General features: G+C 40.1%; 1 pseudogene; it reads right to left on the reverse strand.

Moving 5' to 3' along the window:
- Positions 1-623: 623 nt before the first annotated feature.
- The window catches only part of LOC102838666, a 45,776-nt pseudogene continuing 37,878 nt past the window's right edge, over positions 624-8,521 (reverse strand).

Raw genomic sequence — 8,521 nt, forward strand, 5'->3', positions numbered from 1 at the left:
AACAATGTGTTAATATTTTGTAAATACTTTTTTTTAAAAAGATTTTCTGTTTCATGTTTATTATCAGTGCTTTAGTCAATATAGAACACTCTGTAATGATTAGTAACATGGAGACACCAACAGGTTTTTTCTTCCCACAATCATCAAGTACCAATCTTTTCTAGTAAATATTGATTTACACCAAAGGAAAAAACTATACATACCTAGACATAATTTCAGGAGATGCTGATATCATCATCATCATTCACTCAAATCACATTTAAAAAAAGCATTTAAAAACGTCCACAAACTTTCTCACTATAAAGACTCCCCGAAACTGCATGATAAAATTACACTAAAAAATCCACTTTGGAAAAGTAGGAAGTTACTTTTCTAATTTTGGCTTTGAGATTTTTTATTAGTATTATGGTTTTTAAATCTGTTAAAAAATGTAATTAAAAGTGTGTTGAGAAGAATAGAAAAAGGAGCTTCCAGGAGATGGATTCAATAGGCCTGAAAATATTTATGTAAAGGGAAACTTTAAGTGCAAGTTTTCAATACGTCTTCCAGAACAGGATGAAGTGATGAGCAGTTTTTGCACTGGTTGCTCCCATGTGAGAGAGGTCTTCCTGATACATGCATATTTACAGAATCTTCTGTAAGATAGTGTTGGCTAATTTCAATGATTCATCTTTTACTAAAACAATATCGTGAGAGTCCATGTACTTTTCTAAAAGCTCATCTACTTTATCATTTAGATACCCAATTTTCAGAACATGTTGAGCACTGGCGACTCCCATCTGCCATTCTTAAGTCTCCCTGGGAGTCTCCCGACAGGATTATATTGTGGTTGTTTTTAGTTGATTGAAATAGTCTGTGTTCCTCAAGGCACCATCATGCTTGTTAAATACATGAATCAATTCTCCTTTAAATCCTTTGAGTATCCCATTGTCATCAAAATTCATGAAATAGGACTCGACTTTGATATTTGGATGACAAACATCAGCTTAATGGATCACCTCCACTACTATACCTCCAATACCAGCAGAAAAGATGAACACAGGGATACTGAGTTTGTGGAAGAAATTCTCATAACCCTTCCTTGAGCATAATGTCAGATTCTCCCACAATTTCTTTAATTTTATCTTTTGGTAAAGTTTGCTCAATAAACAAACCATGTGACTTAGCAAACCATTCCACCATATATGGATACTTCTCTTCTATAGTACGAACAGGATCAATTTCAATAGCATAATAATTTTCCATTAGTTGCAAAATCTTTTTTCTATATTCATCTGTAACCAGTTTATTAGAGTTTTAATGACATTAAGATATGTTGGGCATCTCTTTTCTTGGTGGGAAAATCTACTTAGTGGCATATCAAAGTCTGTTATTATCCGGAGAAACAATGACGGCAGAGATGGAATGGCTGGGGATTCTAGAGCAAGAGAGGGAGAGGGCCTGTGCGCTGACGGTCAGGGGGCAGGCCTGCAGGGTATACTCTGTGGTTGGATGATGCATGGATGGGATTGTAGCCATGGAAATGAAAGGATATAGATAGGATGAATGTAAAGCTAGTGTTCTTCCATGTAAACTATCACATAATTTACAATAAAACATTTTTAAAAAGTTAATGATTATGAACTGACAACGGCAGCCCCACACAGCAGGGCTGGCCTCAGGCTGCCATGAGCACGGCCACCCTCCACCCCCCTCCCCCCTCCAGCTTTTGCAGGCAGCTCTGGCAAGCTGGACGTCTAGGCCTAGACAAGTTAGGCGCCGCCCCATTCACCATTTATGACGATGACTGATGACTTCAGCGCTGACACTGACTCCGTAGCTGCTGTGCCCACTCCGGAGCTGTGCCACAAGGAGCTCTTCGCCGACCTCTTCAAAGGTAACCACATGGCAACATGGCAGGCGGTGTAAATGACGCAGCTGTAAATACTTTTTTGTGACAAAAATTCTTTACTGGACATTGGTGTAGTTGGAAAGCCAGCTTATGAAGCCTAAGAGAAATTATGATTTAAAAAATGTGGCACTGTAGGATTAGCCCTGGATTTGTGAACCACAAGGTCAACAGTTCAAATCTATCAACTGCTCCTCGGAAACCCTGTACAGAGTTGCTATGAGAGGGAACTTCTCATCGGCACGTAACAATATATGCTTTATTCGTATCAGAATATTTGGAGTTATGGTGTGGCACTGTAGGATAATACACTGGATAGCAAAGTCCTTTTGAACTGCAAGGTTAACAGTTCAAAACTCAACAGCCACTCCTTTGGAAACCCTACACAGGGTTGATATGAGTCAGAACCAACTTGACGGCACTTAACAAAAACATCAATATGCTCAAGATAGACTTTAATATCTGTATATAAATAACATGATTTTTTTTTTCTTTTGCACTATACTCAAAACAACAATCGGTGTGTGTTTGTTTGTGTGTGTGTGTGTGTGTGTGTGTGTGTGCATAGTTTCTATGATGTTGGTATCTTCTAATCTCTTTTGCTGAAATTCTTTTCTTTTTTATGACAGCAGCTAACAACAAATAATAACCATGCTAAGAGGCATATTGAAGAAGGGTTTTGCTTTCCCTTCTTTTCTCCTTCACTTCCTCAAGTTTATGGCTTTCTTATGAATATATTCCTTTTGTTCTTGACCTGTGCCATCCCTCCAGCCACTGATCTACCTTCCTCTTCTTCTCATACCAGGTAATCATCAGATCATGTCATTGTCGTTTTTGTTGTTGTTGTTAAGTCCTGCCGAGTTGGTCCCGACTCATGACGACCCTGTCTAGGGTTTCAGAGGAGCTGATGGTGGATTTGAACCACGGACCATGCGGTTCAAATGGACCTTGTGGTACAGTGCATCATCCTGCCATGTCACACAAGGACTCCCATTTACAATGTGAAAACCCTTGTTTAAACGTTTTGCAGTAGTGGTCATATGCAGCATTTGACCTTTTGTGACTGATTTGTTTAACTCAGCTTAATGACCTTCAGATTCATCCATGTTATAAGGTGTTTCACAGATTCATCCTTACTCTTAAATGTTGTGTAGAATCCCGCTGGGTATGTGTACCAGGTTTTTTATCATCTCTTCTATTGGTGGACATTTGGATTTTGCTTTTGTGAACAGCACTGCATTAAACATGGGTGTGCGTATATGTATCATGGCTTTTATGTCTCTAGGATACATTCCAAGTAGAAGGAATACTGTGTCAAATGGTTGTTTTAGTTCCAACTTTAGAGGACACGCCATACATACCACTTTTCATGGTGAAGGCAGCATTTTGCAATCCTAGCAACAGCATATGAGACTGTCAATCTGTCCACACTCTTACCAACATTTGCTGTTTTCTGATTTTTAAAATTTTGTTACTAGTGCTGGGGTGACATGATATCTCATCATTGCTGGTATAGTGCTGTGGGTCAATGCTTGGACTGCAAGGTCAGTTTGAACTGCAAAGTCTGCAGTTCAAGCTTACCAGTTGCTTCTCAGAAACCTTTACAGGGTGGCTATGAGTTGGAACCTACTCTACGGCACTTAACGGCAACAATGTTGTTGTTGTTGTTAAGTGCCTTCGAGTCGGTTCCAACCCATAGCGACCCTGTACAGGGTTTCCGAGGGTGTAAATCCTTACGGGAGTAGAAAGCCTCATCTTTCTCCCGCGGAGCAGCTGGTAGTTTCGAACTGCTGACCTTAAGGTTCGCAGCCCAATTCGTAACCACTACACTACGACAACAATAGCAATGGTTAATAAGGACTCCTGGTATGGCGCTGTATCATCAGCACTGGACTGAGAACCACAAGGTCAGCAGTTCAAACCCACCAGGTTCACTATGAGAGGGAGCTGACTTGACTTCATTTAATAACAATGGCAAATAATGAGGCTTTTTGATTCCATAATGGTTTACAGGTTTAGAAACCCTATAGGGTCACTGTGAATCAGAACTGATTCTAGAACACTTAACAACAATAGCAAATGTGGCTAATGAAGTCAGGATGGTGAAATTTTGTCTCCCATACTTCAGACATGTTAATAGAAGGGACCAATTGCTGGAGAAGGACATATGTTTGGTAAAGTGGAGAGAAAGCGATTAAGAGGAAGATCCCAAAGAAATGTCAGTGTCAGCAGCAATAGGATCAAGTATAACAGCAATTGTGCAGATGGCAGAGGACCAGGCAGTGTTTAGTTCTGTTGTACATAGGGTCATATGCATCAGAACTGAATCCAAAGCAGCCAACAATAATAACAACCTTAGGAAATGATCATGAGAATTCATTCATGTTTGTTGATGACCTAAATGTCTTCTTTGGTAGGTGTCTGTTTTAATTAAATTGTCTTTTTCTCGTTGAGATGCTGTTGTCACTCTTAGGTGTGGTTGAGTCGATTCTGACTCATAGAGACTTATGCACAAGAATGAAACACTGCCTGTTATTGCCCTATCCTCACAATTGTTACGCTTTAGCCCTTTGCGGCTGCCACTGTGTCAATCCATCTCCTTGGGAGTCTTCCTTTTTTCCGCTGAGCCTCCATTTTATTAGACATGATGTCCTTCTCTAGGAACTGGTCCCTCTCAGTAACCGTTCCAAAGAATGAGAGACAAACTCTAGCCATGCTAGCTTCTAAGGCGCATTCTGGCTGCACTTCCTCTGGTAGCCCACAATAACTCAAATGCACCAATTCTTCTAAGGTCTTCCTTTTTCATTGTCCTATTTTCACATGCATATGAGGCTTTTGAAAATACCATGGCTTGGGTCAGGTGCACCTCAGTTTTGGAACTGACATCTTTGCTTTTGAACATTTTAAAGAGGTCTTGTGCAGCAGATTTGCCTAACGAAACACACCATTTGATTTTTGATGGATGTTTCCATTCGTGTTTTTGTGGATCCAAGCAAAGTGAAGTCTTTGACATCAATCTTTTATCCATTTATCATGATGTTATTTATTGATCCAGTTGTGAGGATTTTTGTTTACACTGAGGTGCAACCTATACTGGAGGCTGTGGTCTTTGATCTTCATCAGTAAGTGTTTTAATTCCTCTTCACTTTCAGCGAGCAAGGTTGTGTCATCTGCATATTGCAGATTGTTAATGACTCTTCTTTCAATACTGATGCCACATTCTTCTTCATATAATCGAGCTTCTCAAATTATTTGCTCAGCATAAATTGAATAGACACGGTGAAACAATGCAACTCTGGCACACACCTTTCCAAATTTTAAACCATTCAGTATCTCTTTTTTTTTTTTTTTTTTGTCGAATGACTGCCTCTTGGTCTATGTACAGGGCCTCATGAGCACAATTAAGTGTTCTGGAATACCCATTTTCCATAATGCTATCCATAGGTTTTCATGATCAACAAAGTGGAAAGACTTTGCACAGTCGATAAAATACAGATAAACAATTTTCTGATATTCTTTGTTTTCAGCCAAGATCCATCTGACATCAGCAATAATATCCCTCATTCCAGTTCTTCTTCTGAATCTGGTTAATGTTTCTGGCAGTTCCCCATACATGTACCATTGCAGCCATTTTAAAAACGATCTTCAGCAAAAATTTATTTGCATATGATACTAATGATAGTGTTCGATGATTTCCACATTCCATTGGGACCTCTCTTTATAATGGGCACCAATGAGACAGGAATGAATCTCTTCAAATCAGTTTGCCAGGAAGCTATCTTAAAAAATTTTTTAGCATACACAAGTATCTCCACTGCTGCATCAATTTGTTGAAAGTTTTCCATATGTATTCCATCAATTCCCATAGCCATGATATTTGCCAGTATCTTCAGCATACCTTGGACTTCTTCCTTCAATACCATTGGCTCTTGATAATATGATAACTCTTGAAATAGTTGGCAATCAGCCAATGCTTTCTGGTACAGTGATTCTGTATATTCCTTCCATCTTCTTTTGATGCTTTTTGCATCATTCAGTAATTTGCCCCTATAAGGATATCACTGTCATAGGTGACATCAAGTTGAGTCCAACTCATAGTTGTTGTTGTTATTGTTAAGTGCTGTTGAATAAGCTCTGGCTTATAGTGATCCTGTATAGGGTGTCTGAGGAGAGGCTGGTGAGTTTGAATTGCCAACATTGCAGTTCAAACCGACTTTGTGGTCCAGTGCTTATCCTACATTATCACACCATAGTGACCCCATATAAAATGCAATGAAGCATTGCCTTGTCCAGTTACATGCTCACAATTGTTGCCATATTTGAGCCCATTGTCACATGACTCCTTTTCCATGACACTGTACTTTGCAAAGCAAGATGCTCTTCTCCACGGATTGGTGTCTCTTGATGATGTGTCCAAAGTAAGCATGAAGAAATCTAATACATCTTGGTTTCTAAGGCGCATCCTCGCTGTACTACATCAAATAATGTATTGTTCCTTATGCCGGCAGTCCATTGTATATACAGTATTGCTGGCCAACACCCCAATTTGAACGTGTCTACTCTTTTGTTTTCCCTGTTCGTTGTCCAGTTTATGAAAACAGAAGAGGCAATTGGAAATATCTTGGCTTGGATCTCGTACACCTTAGTCCTCAAAGTACCATCTTTGCTTTGTTGTTGTTGTTAAGTGCCATCGAGTCAGTTCCGACCCATAGTGACCCTGTACAGGTTTTCCGAGGCTGTAAATCTTATGGGAGCAGAAAGCCTGATCATTCTCCTACGGAACAGCTGGTAGTTTCAAACTGCTGACCTTGTGGTTCGCCGCCCAAGTCGTAACCACTATGCTACCAGAGCTGAGTATGACTTTAATGTCCTCTTTCATCTTCTTGCCTTCAATGCCATCTGATAAATTTCAAACTGACACTTTTGTACCTCAGGATTTAATTTTTGGTCTGTTTTGTTTTTAATCTCTCTCCCTCTCCACACTGCCTGTTCTGGCCTTTTCCCTATTAATAAACAGTTCAGGGTTGGGGTGTGTCCATTTTGAGCTGCTTGCCCCTTTAAATGCTGAGGGTATCTGTGTGCATGTGTGGCAGAAGAATCCACCAATGATGGAGGTGAGGGGTGTCCAATCACTCAGGCACCCCCTCTAGACACCAAAATGGATGTGTGCAGGCAGTGATGGGCAAATTAACAGATGCCAAAGTTGTCGACTCTAAGTCTGTCAGGTTCTAAAGTACGGCATTTGTTACTTCTGCTACAAATATAAGATATCCACTAGATATAAGCCTTCATAATTTTTAAATATTCCTACCTATATGGTTCAGAATTTTGGAGCTCTCTCCTGAATCCACTCCATCTGGCATCCTGTGGTATTGCTGATGGAGATCTTCACTGCACCTCTACCCTATCCACCACCTCTGTTATTTGATTTCTTGACAGCTACTCCCACGGACATTGATTCTTGATCCAAGAAGAATGAAATCCTTGACAACTTCATATCTCATATTTTAATGCAAATATTTAGTTACACTTCTTTGCTCCATTGGTTTCGGCACAGCCCCCCTTTCCACTGCAAGTGGAGTCTTGTTGCATCATGTGGCACTTGTTTATGAAGTAGGTTTAGGAAGCCCAGCCATGTTATGGCAGCATGGCCAATCAAAATCTCTCCTGATATTGACATACGGCCATATGGAAAGTGTCAATTTTTCTCACTGGAATAGCTGAACTGGGAAAGACACCATTGTGGGCAGTTGTCTTGCCTCCTTGCTGGTTAGAATCATTATAAAAATTAAAGCAAATGACATTGAGAAGTACTAAAAGATACTGCCTCAGTGAAGTAGTAAAAGATACTGCCTCAGTGAAGTACTAAAAGATACTGCCTCAGTGAAGTACTAAAAGATACTGCCTCAGTGAAGTACTAAAAGATACTGCTTCAGTGAAGTACTAAAAGATACTGCCTCAATGCTGTTAGTTTGGCTGCCAAGTTCAGTCACTATTGAATACAAACCCCATATCTGGATTCCAAAATTCTGGACGATACTGTTTCCTTTTAACCTAAATTAGTTGTGGATTTATATAGTTTTCAAACAAGTGTGTCTTGGTAGCAGAAACTGTTAGTAGGAGTGCATTTAGCTAAATGTTGTTGTTTTTGTTGTTGTGAAGTGCCGTTGAGTGGGTTCTGACCCATGTTGTTGTTGTTGTTAGGTGTCATCGAGTCACTATTGACTCATAGCAACCTTATGCACAGAAGAATGAAACACTGCCCAGTCCTGGACCAACCTCTCAATTGTTGCCGTGCTTGAGCCCATTGATCCTGCTACTTTGCCAATCCATCTCGCTGGGGGTCTTCCTCTTTTTCTCTGACCCTCCACCTCACCAAATATGATATCCTTCTCCAGAGACTGGTCCTTCCTGACAATAAGTCCGAAATATGAGAGACGAAGTTTGGTCATCTTGGCATCCAAGGAGCACTCTGACTGCACTTCTTCCAACACAGATCTATTGGTTATTTTGGCAGCCATGACACTTCCAACACCATAACGCAAAAACATCAATTCCTTTATGGTCTTCCTTATTCACTGTCCAGCTTTCGCATGCATATGAGGTTATTGAAAATACCATGGCTTGAGTTGT

The sequence above is a fragment of the Chrysochloris asiatica genome, unplaced genomic scaffold (assembly GCF_000296735.1).
Source record: "Chrysochloris asiatica unplaced genomic scaffold, ChrAsi1.0 scaffold00021, whole genome shotgun sequence".
In the NCBI taxonomy this organism is placed as follows: Eukaryota; Metazoa; Chordata; class Mammalia; order Afrosoricida; family Chrysochloridae; genus Chrysochloris; species Chrysochloris asiatica.